The sequence below is a fragment of the Eublepharis macularius genome, chromosome 2 (genome assembly GCF_028583425.1).
Source record: "Eublepharis macularius isolate TG4126 chromosome 2, MPM_Emac_v1.0, whole genome shotgun sequence".
NCBI classification, from domain to species: Eukaryota; Metazoa; Chordata; class Lepidosauria; order Squamata; family Eublepharidae; genus Eublepharis; species Eublepharis macularius.
Genome location: NC_072791.1, coordinates 66,435,651 through 66,456,672, shown reverse-complemented (window position 1 = coordinate 66,456,672; position 21,022 = coordinate 66,435,651).

Sequence of the window (21,022 nt, the reverse complement as noted above, 5' to 3'; positions counted from 1 at the left end):
TGGTTTTGCTGCTGGCTCAGAGGATCCCGACAAGCCCATTTCCCAAAAGGCTGCTTTAAGATGGGAAACCCGAGTGCTGCACGCCCTACGAGTAAACCTCCAACAGTGGTGGCAAGAGGCAACATTGTGGGACTCGCCCAGGCAGAGTAAGCATAAATTGTGCTTGTCTTTGTGCGTTATTTTTGTATCACATTTGGAGCACTTTTTGAATGAATCGAACTATTAACTTAATATCCAACTATTAACTATAAAGAACTATCACGGCGGTAAGTCAACTGAAGAGACAGAGCGGCAAGACCTCTTACTGGCGGTGGAAAGAGAACAGAGGGATGAGGGGGCGCTCCACATTCCTGCACAATGGCTGGGTGGGAAAAAGCCAGGCATGCACAGACGGGTGGAGACACCCCCTCAGAAGTCTTCGAGCTAAAAATCTCTCTCGGAGGCAGGCCTGTGCAGGCGCAGTCCCAATGTGGGGCTGTACAGAAGAACAAAGACGAACATTTTTTTTAAAGGACACTCTGGGATGGTAATCACTGGACAGGTAGAGCCTGTCCACACTGGGAAGACAATATGTGAAGAATTTTTGCTTGCACTTACAGGAATTACTACCTGGAGGATGACATCCATGTGCTGAGTAAAAGCTCTTTCAAAGCTTCCAGAAGCAATTAGTCACTCCAGGCCATTAAGTGCTGGGTGTCTGGATGAAGAATCTTGCTGGATTTGGCAGCATGGAGAGGATCAGGGAGCAACCATGGGATAACTGCAGGACTTTTGTGAGTCGTGGTTGGTGTGACCAGTATGGTGAGAACAGAATACAGTCTATGCATTCTTGTTATCTTCCTTATGACTTTGCTTACAAGAGCAATAATGAGGGAATGCACTGAACAGGCATCTTTATTAAGTTTATTATGAAGGAAAACATCTCCCACGGACAAGTGCCCTGCACCTGCCCTGAAACAGAAACAATGACACTTGAGTGCTGCACTAGGCTGAGGTGGCAACATGGCCAACTTTTGGGACATAATGATGAAACATATGTGTTATGACCCTTTCTTTCTCTTGGGTAGATTTGGTCTTTAAGCCTTTTATTCTTGCTTCCTCTTGGTAGATCACTGCCACCAGGAATTAAATTCCAGAATAACTTAAATTTCTCCTTTTAGTAATGTGCCCAAGGGTCAGGCTTTTTCGTGGTACTATGTGGCCCTGAGGAAAGGAATGGGATATAGGAATGACAGATACTCTGGGATATTAAAAAAAAACCAACGTAAACTTTTATTTTTATAAGAAGTATATTGGTTTCATATTATTTCTAAAACTTTTTTTTAAAAAAATTTTTTATTGGTGAGTATACTTTTCAAATTCAATACATTCATTCCCTCAATATCTAATTAACCCTATCCCCCACCCTTTTCCTCCCCCCTCTCTATCGACTTCCAACAGCTTTCCAACCCTTAACCCCTCTTATTACTTAATAAATCCCTTACTCTAAGCACATTCTAATTCCCCCCCCCCAGGTATTATATCATATATATCAAATATCCTATCAATATAATATACTTCTATCAATTATGCTATCAAATATTCTATCAATATAATATACATCTATCAGTTGTACTATCAATATAGTATAGATCTTATACCCCTCAATATAGCAGACCAGTATAATATAGTATAATATATAACAAAAATCTTAATTTAAACATATTCTATTTCTTTTAAACCTATATTCTATCAAATATACTGTCGTCATTATAATATGTATTAAAACCCCTACTGTGTGCACTGCCACCAATGTGGCACAGCATACAACACCGTACTACACATTCATTATATAATATACAATCTGATCCACTAGCATTATAGTATATATAGTATAACCCATCAGTATATTTATTTAACTATTTCCTTATTCATATACTCTAAAAAAGATATTACTTATCCTAACCTCCCTATCTTATTCTTTACAAAATCAGTTCTAAATTTCACCCCTTTTCTACTATATTATAGTCAAAGCTTAGATTAAAATAGATATAAATTGGTATAATGGTAAAGTCACTTCTCTCTTCTGTTTAAAATGTCTTGTTTTAAAAATTCTCAAACTGCCACAGTTCTCCTTTCACATCCCATTTTTTTTCCAAAACTTGTTTCAATTTCGCCCAGTCCGCCAAATACTGTCCCGGATCCAGGTCTCTTGTCATTTTATCCATCTCTGCCATGTACAACAATTTATAAATCCAGTCCTCTACAGTAGGTACTTCTTGCATTTTCCATTTCTGCGCATACAGTAATCTTGCTGCAGCTGTCATATAAAATAACAATGCTCTATTTTGCACTGGAACATTCTCCATTCCCAAGTTTAGTAGCAGCAGTTCTGGGTTCTTATTTATTTGGGTTTGTAACACCTCATTAATTACTTCTATTATATCTCCCCAGCACTTCTTCGCTACTTCACAAGTCCACCACATGTGGTATAATGATCCTTCGTGCTTTTTACATTTCCAGCACTTATCTGACATATTAGCGTTCCCCAGCGCAATTTTCTTCGGTGTTAGGTACCATCTGTATATCATCTTGTATACATTTTCTCTAATATTCGTACACGTTGTAATCTTAATTGTATTCTTCCACAAGTGCTCCCATGCCTCCATTGCTATTTCTTTATGAAAATTTATTGCCCACTTCACCATCTGTACTTTCACTACTTCATCTTCAGTATACCATTTTAGAAGTATCTTGTAGATCTTTGAAATTTGTTTCTTATCTTCTTGTAGCATTACTTCTTCCAATTCTGAGTTTTCCATTCTTATTCCTCCTCTTGAACAGTCCAATTTGTAAAGATCTCTAATCTGTCTGTATTGAAACCAGTTATAACAAGGAGACTTCTTCTTCTGATTTTATTTTTGGCATTAAATATTGTATTTGTATTATCTCCTTGTAGGTTAAGCATTGCTGTTCGTTCTCGACAGTTCTCGGGTGTATTACTTCATACGGGACCACCCAAGAGGGGATTTGATCTTCCAGATACATCTTATATTTCTTCCAAATTGTGAAGAGGCTTCTTCTAATATAATGATGCAGAAACAGAGAGTCCGCTTTTATTTTATCGTACCATAGGTATGCATGCCATCCAAATATTTTCTTATAACCTTCCAATGCCAGAAGTTTGCGATTTTTCAACGTTATCCAATCCTTTATCCATGTCAAACAAATTGCTTCATAGTACAGTCTTAAGTGGGCCGTTGCAAGCCACCTCTTTCTTTCGCATCCTGTAACACTTTCATTTTAACACGTGGTTTCTTGCCTGCCCACACAAAATTCGAAATTTTTCTTTGCCATTTTTCAAATTGTTTAGAGTCTCGGATAATCGGGATCGTTTGTAACAGAAACATCACACGAGGTAGAACATTCATTTTTATTGTCGCGATTCTGCCCAGCCATGATAAATTCAGCTTGTTCCACTTTATCAAATCTCTCTCTATTTGTATCCACAACTTCTCATAGTTGTTCTTAAATAAGTCTATATTTTTTGCAGTTAGTTCAATTCCCAAATATTTTACTTTGTTTGTTACCTTGCAGTCCGTTAATTCCATCAGTTCTTGTTGTTTCTGTTTGGTCATATTTTTGCATAGTATCTTCGACTTCTTTTTGTTTACAAAAAAACCAGCCAGATCTCCAAATTCCTTTATCTTCTTTATTACCTTTGGCATATTGTCAATTGGATCCTCTACAATCAACATTATATCATCCGCAAATGCTCTGACCTTATAGGTAAACTCTCTTATCTTTATACCTCGGATTGTGTCGTCCTCTCGTATCTGAATCATCAATATCTCCAAAATCAATATGAACAGCAATGGAGACAATGGGCAGCCTTGCCTTGTGCCTTTGCTTATTTTCAGTTTTTTTGTCAAATCGTTATTCACTACAATCGCTGCACTTTGGTCTTTATAAATTCCTTTAACTGCTTGTATGAACTTTTCTCCCATTTGCAGCTTTTCCATGGTGGCGAACATAAAGTCCCAGTTCAGATTGTCAAATGCTTTTTCTGCGTCTATGAAAAAGAAACCAACCTCCTTATCACAATGCTTATCATAGTATTCAATAGCATTTATTACTGTTCTCAGATTGTCTTTAATCTGTCTATTAGGTAAAAATTCCGCTTGTTCATCTGCAATGAATTCCGACATCCATCCTTTAATTCTTTCCGCCAACACCTTTGCAAATAATTTATAATCATTGTTCAACAATGAAATTGGTCTATAATTTTTAACATTAGTCAAATCTTGTCCTTCTTTTGGAATCAATGATATGTTAGCCTCCTTCCAAGAATCAGGAATCCCTTGATCCTGCATAGCACCATTCATCACCTCTTTCAGGAGAGGTGCCAATTCTTGGCCCATTATTTTATAAAATTTTGCCGTTAGTCCATCCGGGCCTGGCGCCTTCCCCAATTTCGTTGATTGAATAGCTTTTTTTATTTCTTCTTCTGTCACTTCCTTATTCAATTTCTCTTTCCATTCTTCAGAAAGTGTCGGAAGTTTCATCTTATCTAAATATTCCGCTATTGAATCTTTGTTCACCTCTTTTTTTTGGTATAATTTTGCATAACATTTAAAAAAAGCTCTACTAATGGCGACTTGATAACTTAATAGCTTATCATCTTCTCGTATCATACTGATAATTTTCTTCTCCTTCCTCTTTTTTAGTTGCCATGCCAAATATTTCCCAGGTTTATTTGCACCTTCAAACGACCTCGGATTCATCCTCTTTAAATTCCACTCCAATTCTTTGTTGTTCATTGCCGATAACTGTTCTTGCAATATTTTTATATCCTGATATATTTTCTTTTTGCCTGGTCTCTTTTTGAGCTGAATCTCTTTGGCTTTAATTTTTTCCATAATTTCTTGTCTTTTCTCCTCCTTTTTCCTCCTGTCTCTCGCATTCAAGTCCATTAGTATCCCTCTGATCACGGCCTTATATGTGTCCCAAACCTTATTTGTCGATACTTTTTTATTCAAATTGTATTGCAAAAAGAACTTGGTCTCTCTTCGCAGCAACGCAATATTCTCTTCCGTTTGTAACAGGTCTTCATTTATTCTCCATCCTCTTCTTTTACTATTCTTACCAAATTTCCACACAATTGGATTATGATCTGAGCCTACCTTTGGCATTATTTCCACCTCTTTAGTCCAGAGCGACAGTTCTTTGGAGGCCCAGATCATATCAACTCTTGATAGTGTTGAGTGTCTTGCAGAGTAATATGTATATTGTCTATTCTTGGGATACTGTCTCCTCCATACATCCTCTAAACTTTCCTGTTTCATGATTGCAAAAAATGACTTTGGTAATAGTCCTCTTTTTTGTGTGTGTAGTCTTAGATTTCTTGTCTTCCTCCAAGTTTGTAACTCCATTAAAATCGCCTGCCAATATTATTGGGTCATAAGACAGTTCATCTAACTGTTTTTGTAAGTCCGTAAAAAAAATTTCTTTTGCACCATTAGGCGCATAAATTCCAATCACCAATGTCTTTTTTGAATTCCAAATTATTTCCACCGCCAAATATCGAGCTTCAACATCACTAAACACCACTTTAGGCTGTAGTTCCTCCTTTATATACAACACAACACCCCTCTTTTTCTGTTTGGAGGCAGCTACAAATTCTTTTCCAAGTTTTGCCATTTTCAAATATTTTACATCTTGCTTTCTAATATGTGTCTCTTGTAGGCATACAATTTTACATTTCTGTTTTACAAGCCAGTGGAAAATAACCTTACGTTTACAAGGTGAGTTTAGTCCGTTTACATTCCAAGATATGATTTTACACTCCATGATCAAGATTTTGTGGGTTTTGGTAAGTCTTTTTCATTTTTACTAATAAAATCCTCCATTTCCTGGCCAGATCTGATGCTCTTTCTTACTCCACCAAACTCAAATGTCAGTCCCTCTGGTATTTCCCATCGGTATTTTATTTTCATTTCTTTTAACATCTGGACTAGCTCTCTGTATTTCTTTCTTTCCAACAACACCGATCTGGGCAGTTCCTTCATAATTCTTACCACCTTTCCATCAACTTCTAGTGGATCCTGAAACTGTTTGGACACAATTAGTTCACTTGTATTTCTTGTCGTAAACTGCACAATCATATCCCTTGGTAACTTCCTCTGAGACGCAAATTTTGAATTAATTCTGTACACCACATCTAGGAGAGCTGCAATGTCCTCTTCCTCCTTCCCCAGATACTCTGCCAAAATTTCTGTAATCTGCTCTCGGGCGGTCTTTTCCTCTGTTTCCGGGATCGAACGAAATCTTAGTTGTTTTTCCATTTGTTTACTTTCCGCGATGGTCACTCTCGCTTTCAATCCTCTCATCTCTGTCTTCTGCAGATCCATCGTGTTTTCTACTACCTTACCTCTGCTGCGTATCTGATACGTCTTTTACCAGTTCTGCCATTTCTGATTTAAGTGTCTCTTTAAAGTCTCTAAAGTCTTTTGCCATCTCCTGTATCATACCTTTGAGCTCTTTATTGCCTTCTGTAACTTCAGAAACTTTTTTATCCAGATTCTCCATCGCAGCTTGCCACTCCTTCTTCGACATCGTGGGGCTAGATTTACCACGCTCCCACGAGTCTGCCCTTTTCCTTAAATCCGTGGCGCTGATTTATTGCTTCCAATTCTTTAAAAAGTCCCAATTTACTCAGTTTTTGTTAAAAGTTGTTTTGCTCAGTCCAAAATGTCGGGCGTTTTTTCTCTATGGTTTTAACTTGAAGCAAACACCCTTACCTTCTTCCAAGATGTCCTACTTCCTGTTTCCTTGAAGCCAAAACTTTGCCCTTCTCTGAAATGGCGAACTTCCACTTCCTGTATTAACACAGACTGCCTCTTGCCAGTCTCTTTATGGTCCTGACGTACTTCCTGTTTCTTTAATGTTTGCAGCAGTTCTTGCGATATTCAGGCTTTCCCACAGTCCAGTATCTCTTCCCACCGCTGGTATGTAAACAATATCCAATTTTCCGCCTTAACTACTGTTTAAAATGTCACTTTTCAAATTTTCCCTTGTCGGAATCTTCCCCTTCACTTAATCAGTCTGTCGCAGTTTTTAAATCCAGTTTTAAACTTTATTGCTTGCTTAAATCTGTCCCGGTTTGAGAGATAGCAATCTTTACCTTCTTAAACGTCTTTTCTTGGGTTGTAATTGCTGCTTCTTTTAATCAAACGAATCCGTTTCCCTTGCTGCTTAATGAAGCTTGGGCATGCAGGTCTTATGCCAATACAATTGACTCCTGAGCCGCTGCAGAGATCTTAGCAAACCTGTCTTCGGGTGGGACCTCAAGGGCGGGAGAGAGCTCGTTGCTTAGAGCCCCCCACCACCCGAGATCAACGCGCCCTCAGATACAGTGCGTACTTGCCTGTTCTCCGCCTGAGAACAGGGGGCTGCGGGCAATCTGTGCCCCTCCAGCCTCCACAAACAGCGGCACAGACAGCTCAGCTCTTAGAGCTGCTTTAGACCTCCATGGATCCAGACCGGAAGTCATATTATTTCTAAAACTTGATGGTTTCAGAAGAGTAGTTCTCAATTCTTAAACTTGCTTTACTTAAACCCAGTCACATAGATCTTATCTCAGGCTTCACACACAGTTTGCCTACTTTTGCTATTAATTTCTCTCTCAATTACAAGACCTTTTCTCAGGTGCACACACAGTTTGCCTGCTTTCTCCTGACTGAATGTTCTTTTACAAACACACAGTTCAGGCTTCCAAACAGGTTATATTTCTTTCAGACAACATAAAAATATTCAGGCTGCACACAGCTTGCCTGCTAATACCAGACTCAGTATTTTTCTCAGAAATGTTAAAGCATGCTAAGGCTGCACATGGCTTGCCTCTCTTGTCCTGACTGCATCTTTTTTCTCCACTCTCAGTCTAAAACTGCATTCACTACGCCCACACTCTGTCATCAACCAATCATATCACTCACTCATCCCTCTCTTTCACCCCCACTCTTCCTCTATACCACACCATGCATTTAAAGACACATACACGCATTTACTTAAAATCATTACAATATGGTTCAGGTATGTGTTGCTGACAGTCCACTTGTGTATTAAGCTGCCCAGGCAACTGAGCACATGGTCTTGAGTATTGTGTTGCCTGTCACAAACAGCTATGGGAAAGATGTTGATACCTCTCCCACAAGTTCAGAATGATGGATTCATCTTGTTTCTTGACAGAGCACCTGGCAGCTGTGTTGTCAGTGGCTACTAGGCCATAAAGCCTGTGGGGGAGGGGTATAAAGACACTTCACAGAATAGAATCATAGAGTTGGAAGGGGCCATACAGACCATCTAGTCCAACCCCCTGCCCAGTGCAGGATCAGCCTAAAGCATCTCTAACAAATATTCATCCAGCCTCTTCTTGAAAACTGTCAGTGAAGGGGAGCTCACCACCTCCCTAGGCAGCTGATTCCACTTTTGAACTACTCTGACCGTGAAAAAGTTCTTCCTGATATCCAGCTGGTACCTTTGTGCATGTAATTTAAGCCCATTGTTTTGGGTCCTACCCTCTGCTGCCAACTGGAACAGCTTCCTGCCCTCCTCCAAATGACAGCCTTTCAAATACTTAAAGAGAGCAATCATGTCTCCCCTCAATCTCCTCTTCTCCAAACTAAACATTCCCAAGGCCCTCAGCCTTTCCTCGTAGGGCTCAGTCTCCAGACCCCTGATCATCCTTGTCACTCTCCTCTGCACCCTCTCGATTTTGTCCACATCCTTTTTTAAGTGAGGCCTCCAGAACTGCACACAGTACTCCAGGTGCAGCCTGACCAAGGCAGTATAAAGAAGGGCTATGACCTGCGATTTCGACGCTATGGCCCCTTTGATACAACCCAGTATTGAATTGACCTTTTTTGCCACCACATCACACTGACTGCTCATATTTAGTTTACAATCCACTCTTACCCCAAGATCTCTTTCACATATACTACTGCCCAGAAGTGTATCCCCCATCCAGTATTTGTGCTTCCCATTTTTGTGGCCCAGATGTAATACTGTGCCACATACTGTCTTTGTTGAATTGCATCCTATTCACAGCTGCCCACTTCTCCAGAGTATTCAGGTCTTGTTGAATTTTAATTCTATCTTGGGTGCCAGAAGGTCTAGGTGGAGCTTCTTATAAATTGCCAGGAGGTCTAGGTTGAGCTTCTTTTTCTGATACAGTCAGGGCTGCCAAAAATGACCCCAGGTTGCAGTGAGTGCCCCAGTCCCCAGAGAGACATCTGGATGGAATGTCAAATATGGAGTGGAAGGGGTAAATAGGACACCCTGGACTAGACTGTGGCAGTCTGTCCAATACTGGAGAAATTGAAGCACTTTCAGAAGCATAAGATGGGTATCTTGAGAGTACACTGTAGGCTGGAAATGATGAAGGAATTAAAGCTTGCAGAGGTCTCACACAAAGTCTGGTGAAATGCCCTACAGAGACGGAAGACCTAAGAGACGAGACCTAAGGGACATTGGATCCATTTTGCTGGTTGTAGTGGACTGATGAGAAGAAACGCCAAGGCCATGAGTTCACTCCTCTGATTTAGAAGTACATAAACCCTCACACTAGTAGGGTCCTATATGAATGCTAAAGCTTGGGCAAGATAGGGGTGAGACTTCTTTTTGTTCACCCCAAGACCTACTGAGGTCTTGATATGCAAGGTAGCCCTCACAAGGTGAACGGGAGAGAGGGCACTGCCAGATGGTGATGGTGATTCCTCTACACTAAAAATGCGCTGCAAGCAGCCCCACCCTGCACTTGGTGCAGATCCTCAGAGTGGCAGAGAGGCCAAAAGTCAACACCTTGTAGTGATAGTGATTTTCTTCCCCAGCGAACCAGAATAAACAGCAATGTTGTTGCTGGGTAGAAGTAGGTGGAAGAAGGTGTCTGAATCCAACAGATATAAACTAGGTTACCTGTGTCAGAAGGGACAGGACGGATGCTAGGGTCACCATCTCAAACTTCTAGGTCTTGATATATTTGATAACCCTGAGACAGAGAATGGGGTGACAGATAAGGAATATTAATTCCATATCTGATACTGATTGCTCTATGAAATGTTTCATTAAATGCTTGTATTTCTGCTTCTAAATTTGCAGGATCAAGAACTCGCATTTCCAACCTTCTGTGTATCCATCAACTTCAGACTAAAATTTCCTAAGCTATGTTTAAAAATACAGAGTGCCTGCAGGAAATGTGCGAACAGCAGAAGTAACACCTTGGGGGTGGTGAGAACCATGACCACCCCCCTCCCCAGCCTGAAACAAAGAGTCCTGTGCCATCCTGATACACACCTGAACCTCCCTGGGTACACATCATCTTGTGTACACATCCTATCAGTAATGCCTAAAACACTGGCTTAACATTGGTGGTTAAGATTCCTGGAGCCCAGGACTGCAAGACAACACCACAATTTCTGTCAATGAGGAGCATCTGGCAGTGAGCAAAAGTCAGCAAATGGACGCAAATTCTGCATTCCTCTAGGAGAAAAGACCTAAGTGGTGAATAAACAGCAAAGAAGGGCCATAAAGGAGGTAGCCAGAGATGGAACAGGCAGAATTCTACTTCCCATCATCAGTGGAGCTCTCCTACTCAAGCAGCCTGTGCACTTTCCATCTTCATTGGCGCTTCCTTGTTTGAGCAAGCAACCTGCACAATTACGCATAGCCAACCTGAACTTTCAGCAAGTGAGAGTGTCTGGCCTAAAATGCATAAGTACTTTCAATAAAATGTTTTTATTTTAAAGAATCTTTGTCTAGGACACTGTTTGTTCCATTATGTATTTGAGCCCACAGCTCTGCTCTAGTGTCTGATTCAGTTTGGAGTAAGAAGCAAGGAATCTCAGGTGCTATTTTGCATCTGTCAGGAATCAAGACTTCTACATTTCTTTGGGATGGTAAATTATTTGAAGTAGAATTCTATGCCTCTTTGATAAATTAATACTGCTTCTAACAGCTCTTTCAGCAGGAGGGAGTTCATCTCTTTGAGGAGATTAAGGGTGAAATGGTAGATATAAATACTCTGGATTGGGGAAGCAAAGATAATTCCATGGCATAACCTAGTCTGATGATTATGTGAACCCAGTGGTCTAATGTGTTGTCAGAGATGGAAACAAGAAACAGAGAAACCACACAAATCCTCAAAAACCCTGCTTAGTGAATCAAGGAGGACTGTTAAAAACAAGACTTGTCCAGCGCCACGTGGGTGCAGCTTATGCAACTAGGGACAGGATTCCAAGATTCTCCTCTCTACTTCTTGAAGGAAAAAGTATTAAAGTCCATTGAATGAATTTTGAAGCGTAACTTAAGCGTTTTGTCAGTCTTCTCTCATTTTGTTGCCTCAAAAGACAATTGTTCAACCCATATCCAACCTTCATGACGCAGACAGGAAGAGTGAAACCATCTATGGTGTCATACTGTAATGACAGTTGCCATGGATTTCACTTCATTTATTACATTATTTATAGCCCGCCTTTCTCACTGAGACTCAAGGTGGATTACACAGTATGAGTCAATTTCAAAAATTTTTCAATGAACAATATAATAGGGTGTGTGTGTGTGTATATGTACATTTGCAAATCTTTAAAAATCTAACAGAGTTGAAGAAATGCTTAAGAGCATAAGCAATTCTAAGACTGACATGGAACAATTTTTTTGTGCAAATTTAGAACAATAGATCCACCAGGGTTGAATCTGGACATAGCATTTTTCTCACATTACTGATGCTAATTTTCTGCACTTCGCACACAAGCTGTATCATGTTAACCACAACACGCATTATAGATAGCTTCCTGACAGTCTAATTTACAATACTCCTCCCACCCCTCTGCCTGGATTATGAGGACCCCTTCCCTTTTCTACACGTATCTGATGAAAGGAGCTCTAACTCTTGAAAGCTCACATCCTGGAAATCTAGTTGGTCTTTAAGGTGCTACTGGGCCTGAACCTTTCTCTTAAGCATTAATGAATCTGGTATTTCATTTTAATGTTCCCAATTCTATACTTACTTATTGTTGTCTTGGAGTACTATAATTTATTGACTCCTGAGCCTGACTCAAACCACAAGGATATTTTTCCTGCACAAAACAAAATCAAGAGCATTAAAAATTCATTCTCAATAAATGTCAACATTAGCAACCCAGTTTTCAGAGTCATTAAATATCACAATTTTATCCTGCCCTTCCTTTAGGGAGTTTAGGGTCACATACACAGTTCTCTCTTCTCAATTTTTCCTAACACCCATGTGAAGTAAATTAGGCCGAGAGTGAATGACTGGCACAAGTAACCCAAGTAGTTTCATGACTGAATGGGGATTCAAACCCAGATCTCCCCAGATCTAGTTCATCATCCAAAATGGACATGGGCACGAATCTAAATACAAAGCAATCTTGGTCACAAAATTGGCCATTTTGTGTATTGCAAAGCACCATTTCGTGGGGCTGTGGCTTGCAAGGTTATCACGAAATTCACAACTTTTTTTGCCTGTTTTGTTAGCTATGTGAATGTTTTGTGATTGCAGACAGGCTGGTGCCGATCCATCAATTCCTTTGGCAACAATGGGGTTTCCAAATGTCAACCTTTTGTTGCCATTGGAAACCCCACTCACAGCCCACTTACCCTTGATTGGCAGCTCTCCTAGCCATCTGGAGAGCTTCCATTCTGCCCTATGCAGCCAGGAGCTGGGGGGGGTCAATCCCCTAGGCAATCAAGGAGGTGGGCCTTCTGTAGCCATGGACACACCAATATCTCCCCTCCAAACCCTGTTGGACAGGTCTGTCAGCCAACCACAGACCTCCTGTTCTCCTCTATGTGATGCCCCCCTCTCTGCCTTGTGTCTCAGTCCTGGGAGTAAGAGGGAGGAGGAGGACTGGCTGACTGTTGTTGCTGCTAGGGTAGTTGGCTTGTGCTTGACGGAATAACCGCCTGTAATTAGTGCTGCCAAGTGACCCGCTTTGCCCAACAACAAAAACACTGGAGCCAAGACGTTGTGATGAAGTGCAGATGGTGTATTATACAAGTCCATATATTACAGGTGCAAAAGTGCTCAGCATACATACATACAGAGAGAGCAAAACCAGAGTCCAGTCCTTAGGTCAGTTACCAGAGTTATCCAAGATTGTTCTGAGCGACAAAGGTTTGCACCAGGCACCAAGCTGAGCAGATCAGCGATGCACAAACCTTTGGCTGGACTTTTAAGTGTCCACTAGCCTATAGGGTGAGTTGGAGTCAGCCAACCAGCACACGGCTGATGCAATCTTGCCGCAATCCCAGCTTAATTGATCAGGTGTGAACTGTCAGAGAAATTGCTGACTCACCCTATGCTCTATGTTAAAGGGCACAACAGCCTTTACACATGTGCAAGTGAGTTTATATTCTGACACTCCTGCTAAACTCCTTGCCACATGTCACATATCATTTATATATATTATACACAGCTGACCTTACATATTTACACCATCAAACAACCGTTCAGTGAATATGTTATGTTTTATCACATCCAACCCTTTGGTAAACATGTCAGCTATGTTTTGTTCAGTGTTGCTGTATTGCAGGTCCACCAACCCTTTGTCAACAGCTGCTTTTACGTTTTGATACCTGATCCCTATGTGCTTGGAGCGACTTTTAAAGTTCTGCTCCCTAGCTAACTGAATAGCAGCCGTGTTGTCACAGTGTATAATGACCTTGTTTTGGGCTATACCAAAATCATGGCATAGCGAAGTAAACCACTCCACTTCTGTGACACAGGAACTTAAAGCACCAAATTCTGCTTCTGCAGAACTTAGGGATACAAACGTTTGTTTTACTGCTTTCCACTGAACCAGGGCACCACCCAAATAAATAGCTATACCAGTGGTGGATTTCCTTTGCTCCCTGTCCCCCCAACTGGAGTCTGAAAAAGCGAACAGGTTTGTATGGCTGGCTGCCAGAGTTAGTTTCCTGTTGCTAGTGCCCTTGAGAAACCTCAAGACTCGCTTGGCTGCCACCCAGTCAGATTGCCTAGGACTGGCATTCTTCTGACAAAGACGTTGTACAGCGTACGCGATATCAGGCCGAACCCAGGAGGACAGATATAGGAGAGATCCCACCAGTGATTGATATAATGTTGTGTGAGGAAAAAGCTCACCTTCTTCATCACAGCTATTTGTAATTATGGGAGTGTTAACTGGCTTGGCTTCTGCCATGCCAAATTTGTCCAGGAGCTGCAGGATTTTTCCCTCTTGGGACAAAACATAGGTTCCATTTGAGTGCCTGGTCACTTCCACCCCTAGGTAGTGTCTTAAGGGGCCCAGGTACTTTAGTTGGAACCTTTCCTGCAGCTTGCACTGGAACCATGTTAGGTGCTTCTCATGCTCTGTTATGAGACATAGATCATCTACATAAACCAGTAAATGCACCCATTTACCTGCCCTTTGTAAGGTATACAGACATGAGTCAGCGTTGCTCTGCTTGAAACCCAGAGCTTTTAGTGCCTGATCCAGGCATTGGTTCCATTGTCGGGCACTCTGTTTCAGCCCATACAAAGCCTTGTGCAGTTTTAAATGCATACCTTTTTCTCCCATGGGAAAACCTGGAATTTGATCCAGGTATAGACTTTCTTCAAGATCTGCATTGAGGTAGGCAGTTTTTACATCAAAGTGGAAAGCTTTCCACCCTTTGAAACCTGCTACAGCCAATGCAGTTCTGAAAGTCTCGGTTTTTACTGTTGGGGAAAAGACTTGGTCATAGTGTATCTGATTTACTTGTGAGAATCCCCTAGCGACCAGTCTTGCTTTGTATTTGACAGAACCATCCTCCAGTGGTTTCTTTTTGAAAATCCACCGGCACCCGATTACCTTTTCACCCTTGGGTAGCCACATTGGTGACACAACCCTATGGGTAATGAGGGACTGGTATTCTTCTTGCATAGCAGCCTTCCAGCCCTCTTGCTCTTTTTGTGGCAGTTGTTGAACCTGCCAAAAATCCTCTGGCTCAGAGGTGTAAACATAATTTATGGCCTGTGAATAGCCCAGCCGGTCTGGCGGCACACCTTTGTTTTCCCTCTGTGACCTCCTCGGCACAGCCTGCATTTGAGCAGGGCTGGAGGAGGGAGAGGAACTGTTTGTTTCTGCAGGAGGGGGAGATCGGCTGACAGCCGACTCACCCTCCTCTTGCTTCACAGAAGCATGCCGTTTCTTCGGGCTGAGAGTTTTTGGAGTGATAACTTCCTCCTCCTGCTGTGGAGGGGCCAGAGGCAATAGCAATTGTGAGTGGTTGCTATCACCTAGCCTCTCCCAGCGAGAATTTTCCTTAAACCCCGCGGACCGGCTGAAGATCACCTCATTTCTATCACCCAGGAACCTGTAGGCTTTTGAACCTGACTGATAGCCAAGAAAAACCAGCTCCCTGGCTTTCTTGGACAGGGTCCGTCTCTTACCCAAAGGGACGTTTACAAAGGCTTTGCTCCCAAAGACCCTGAGGTGATTTATGTTAGGGTACTTCTTATACAGGGCATGATATGGAATGTCCTGTATTGAAGAAGTCCAAGTCCTGTTGGCCAAATAGCAGGCAACCTTCATAGCTTCAGCCCAGAAGTGTTTCTTCAGACCACTATCAGCCAAAAGGGCTTGCATTTTAGTTTTGAGAGTCTGTATCCACCTCTCAGCCACACCATTCTCCTGAGGAGACATAGTGTTGGCAAGCCTCTGTTCAACCCCTTGCTTTTGCAACCATGCCTTTAATCGGTTTGAACAGAACTCGCCCCCCCTATCTGACTGGATAGATACCACAGCAGTGTCCAGCTGTCTCTGAACTCTGCTCATCCAGTACTTGAGTGTACTAAAAACCTCTGACTTATGTTTCATGGGATACACCCAACAAAACCTTGTACAGTCATCCACTATTACAAGCACATATTGGTTCTTAGACACACTTTGAGGAAAGGGGCCAGCCACATCCATATGAACCAGCTGAAGAGGCTTGGCTGACTGCCTCTGGCTGTGTTTGGCTACTGGGGCTGCCTTGCTTTTTACTTCCTTGCAGATATTGCAGTCTAGGAAAGCATTGCAAGGCTTCACCTTTACCCCTAGCAGTCCCAAAGTTTTCTCCAAAGCCCCAAAAGAAGCATGCCCAAACCTGCGATGGAGAAAGTGTATACACCCATCGTGGTAAGGGCGGTTACTCACATGGCTAATGGTAGGAGAGTTCTTAACCATGTAAACATTGTTAGTTCGTGGTCCAGACAGCAGCTCCACTCCGTCCCTGGAAATTGTACACTCTCCGTTAGCAAAGCAAACAGCAAAGCCTGCTTTGTCAAGGTCAGCTACAGAGAGTAAGTTATTTTGCAGGGATGGGACACAAAGCACCCCCTCCAGGGAGTGCTTCAATGCAGGAAAACAAATCTCCCCTTGACAGACCGTTGAAGCAGCTTTGCCGTCTGCAAGGGAGACATGGCTGAGCCTGGGCTCTGTTTCAGTGACCAACAAGTCACGCTCACAACAAAAAGATTGTGTAGCACCCGAATCGACTAGCCAGATACTCCCACCAGACACAGAGGGTCCAGCAGACACGAGTGCTGTTTGAGTACGCTGGGTCACACCACTGCTTGCGACTCCTGCTGACTTCTGCTGCTTTTTCTTCCTCCGGCTGGATGGGCAGGCATTCCTTAGATGCTGTGTAGAACCGCAGGCAAAGCAATGACGGACACGCAGTGCAGTTTCCTCGCTGGAAGTTTTCTCCGGCAGGTGCTGGGACACTCCTCCGCATTGTTTGTTGATTGCAGAGCTCTTTAAGGTCGTAGCAGTCTTCGCTTCTTGCTGCCTTGATTCCTCCTCAAGCAGCAACCCAGAGACGAGGCCCATCGTTAAACTGTCCACGTCTCTTGCCTCCAAGGCTGTAATGAGGCTATCAAACCTGGCATCCAGAGAGCTGAGCAGGGCGAAGACTTTGTCCTGTTCAGGCAGGATTTTTCCTCTCTGAGCCAGCTGTTGGAAAAAGCCCTCCATCCGAGTCAAGTGAAAAGACATCGACTCCCCCGGCTGTAGATAGCACCGGTAAAGCCTTCTTGTCAGAGTAATGAGTGAGCCCGCTCCTTGCCTCACATGTAGCCTTCTCAAAGCGTCCCATGCAGCTTTGGCAGAAGCAGCACCCATCACATGGACAAGCTGAGTCTTATCCACACTCAAAACGATGGTGGCCAGGGCTTTTTCAATGTTAGTCTGATCTGCAGGTGTGGGAGCAGCGGGAGGGTTGCTTACAGCAGTCCACAGCCCTTCCCTTTTTAGATAATGTTCCATCCATACTGCCCACGTAAAATAGTTATCGGCTCCCAGCCTTTCAGCCGGCATGAGAGCCATTTGTGCCATGGTTGTTATCTTGCACTCTGCAGGACTCCCATGCACTCACCGCACTCACAGCTGCCTTAACGGGTCCAGGCACCGGCTTGTAACCAGTCAGCGTCTGTTCCAACCCTTGAGCTGCCACACAACGATCCAAACGATGCTCCAGCAAACCAACAGGTTCAGTTGCAGGCGGCAGGTACACTGGCGCAGCGGAAGCGTGCTGGGCCCATAACCCTGACGGAATAACCGCCTGTAATTAGTGCTGCCAAGTGACCCGCTTTGCCCAACAACAAAAACACTGGAGCCAAGACGTTGTGATGAAGTGCAGATGGTGTATTATACAAGTCCATATATTACAGGTGCAAAAGTGCTCAGCATACATACATACAGAGAGAGCAAAACCAGAGTCCAGTCCTTAGGTCAGTTACCAGAGTTATCCAAGATTGTTCTGAGCGACAAAGGTTTGCACCAGGCACCAAGCTGAGCAGATCAGCGATGCACAAACCTTTGGCTGGACTTTTAAGTGTCCACTAGCCTATAGGGTGAGTTGGAGTCAGCCAACCAGCACACGGCTGATGCAATCTTGCCGCAATCCCAGCTTAATTGATCAGGTGTGAACTGTCAGAGAAATTGCTGACTCACCCTATGCTCTATGTTAAAGGGCACAACAGCCTTTACACATGTGCAAGTGAGTTTATATTCTGACAGTGCTTTGGCTGCTACCGCTCTCAGTGCTGCTTTAAAAGAGACTGAAAAAGAAGCCTTTTTTTCAGGCTTTTCTTGGCCTTGCTGTGGGAAGGTCTTTGGGTGAGGGTGTTTTTCCCCCACCCCACCCCAGGCCTTAGCCTGGCTCTGGGCCCTTGGGCCTAGGCCTCCACTTTTTTTTTTGCTTGTCTTTGTGTTTTCTAAATGCTTTCTCTTTTGAGGAGGGCTCACTCTCACTGTTTCCTTGCTTCGTTTTGCTTTGTTTCAGGGCCTCTCCCCCAAGGCCAGCCCCAGGGCCACTGCCTGCTGCCTCTAGGGCCCAGCTTTGTGCAGGTTCCTCTTGAGGGCCTTACTCTCTTCTGTTCTGTTTGTTTTTGGTGCAGGACCCTCTTGTTTTGTGCACCTACTGTGTGCATCTAATCTTTATTTTGCGCACCTTTTATTTGGAGGATTTTGATTTTAAGGGCTCCGCCCCCCCAGGCCCAGGCCCAGGCCCACTGCCTTGCTCCGGGGCTCAGCTTTGTGTGGCTTCCTCTCCTGACTGAGGTCTCTCTTCTACTTGCTGTCTTTTTCCTGTTTGCAGTGCATACCTGTTTGGTGCAGGTCACTCACCCACTGTGTGTATCTCAATTTTATTTTCAGCACCTCCCACTCCTGGGCAGGTGTCTCTGTGCTGCTTTGGGGCTTCTCCCCCAAGACCAGGCCCAGGCCCACCTTGTTCTGGGACCCAGCTTTATGTGGCTTCCTCTCCTGACTGAGGTCTCCCACTCACAACTCTCTTCTGTTGTTCTGCTTGCTGCCTCTTTCCTGCTTCCTTTGCATACCTGTTTGGTGCAGGTCACTCTTGTGTGCAGCACTATGAGACATGGAATGAAGGGCAAGGGTGGATGTGGGAAGGAGTGCACAGCTTGTCCTGGTTGCCCATCGGAGCCCAGCAATACTGTGGGGGAGGTCTTGGAGGTGCCAGAGACCGCAACTGCAGTAGGTCTCCCTGCGGGGGCAGTGAAAAAGGCAGAACAGGTCTTGCCGCTGGCGGGAGTTGACCTGGATCTACTCAAAATTTTTGAGGGTGATGATGAGGGGAAATCTCAGGAGGAATGGCGGGGTTTTGGAGAGACATCCAGCTCCTCCAAATCCCAAACTCTTGGGACTGTCCCTGTCTGCAGTCTGCCCCTCACTCCGTCTTCCAAGTCCAGCACCACACTGCAGCCAGTAATCCTTTGTCCATTTCGGTCAGGGACTGTGGCAGTACTTCCAGCCCCTTCACAACGACCCCTGTGAGGTGCAATGCCATTCCTGTGATGCCCTGGTGCATAGGGGCTGTGACTCTCAGCACCTGTTGTCAACCGCTCTCTGCTTGCATCTACAGAGGCACCACTTCAGCCTGCTGCCTCCAGAACAATGCGAGTCAGGTGGAAGAGGAAGGCTCCTGATCAGAAAGAAGGGGGAGGGTCACGAGAGTCCACCCCGAGCAAGAAGCCTTGCCCCAAGGGTGATGCAGTTGGAAGTGGAACATCTAGGCAGGCCACCTTACAGGAGGTGGCCTTAGGGTTGGAGACGGTGCCTCTCAAAAGAGTTAAAGGGAAGGCTCAGGAGGCAGGCATTTGTGTGCTGGCGAGACAATTGCCCTGGAAGGACTCCCTCTGTCTATTGTGGACAGTGTGGGCTTTCGGAGGTTGCTCTATCATTTCGCCCCGTTTCGTAATGCTGTCGTGGCAGATGATTGGCTGGCGAGTCATTCCCACCCTCTACCGCAGTGTGCGAGACATGATTGCTCGGAAGCTGTTGCATGCTGCAGGTTGGACCGTGCACTTCATGGCAGATATGTGGAGCAGCTGCCATCACGGCTAACCTGCCCTCACCACCCACTTGCCACCCGCTTGCATCCTCTCTGCCAAAAGCAGCCATACAGACTGGCCTGCATATGTGAAAGAACAGCATCGCCATGCGGGTCGGCCAGCTGCAGGACTGGAAGAAGGTCCTGCAGAGCGGTGAGCAGGTCTCAGGCACACAAAGCAGGACTGACGGTTGAGGGGGTGGCGGGGGTGGTGAAGGAGAAGCAGGAGCAGGAGGCTGTAAACGAGCCGGCTGTCCCCAGTCATGAGAGCCCTTCCAACAGGGACCTCTGGTCGTATGTGGTGGGCTGCGTGGTTGATGCCGGCAGGGTTGGCGCATCTGTCAAGGTGGAGGACTCGGTGAAGGCCATGGTGCGAGAATACCTTGCCAAGCCCAACAAGCCCCCCACACCAACCCCCTGGAGTACTGGGCACAAAAATCTGCCATCTGTCCGGTCCTCTCCATTGTGGCCAATAACATCCTCTCCTGCCCTCCCACCAATGTCCAGAGCAAGCGGGTCTTCTCCCACCTGGGAGACCTTCTCTGTCCCCGCCGCGCACATCTGCACCCGGACCTGGTGGATATGTTATCCTTTATTAAGGCCAACCTCCCACTGCTTGGGTACCCCCTCCCTGGACCTGGACTTGTCTGGGCCTTGAGCTGACCCAGATCTATGTGTGTCCACCCGCCTACTGCCAGGCTCTGGGGAAAAGCTTCCTCCTGAGCTCCTGTTGTGAGGTCTCAGTCGCTCACTCTGCCTTTTAAAAAAATTTACTCCTTCAATCCCATTTTCTGCCGTTTTCCTGCATGGGAAGGTGTCTGAGTGTTACTGCTGATTTGTTGGCGGGCTCTGGGTCAAAGCTGAGTGGGCATCTCCGCCGGCGGGATCACAGGACGTCCGCTTTGTTTGTGTTCCTCCTTACTCTTGCTTTGAGCACCTGTCTCTGTGCACTGTTAGGGCACCGGTCTCGGGCCACCGCAGGGCTCTGGTCAAAGCTGAATGTGGGCACCTCCCCTGGAGGCTCACGTGGGACAACCTTTTGTTTCTGTTCCTCCTTTCTCTTTCTTTGAGCACCTGTGCTCTCAAATGGCAAGGTGTCTGTGTGCTGGTTGGGCACCGGTCCTGGGGC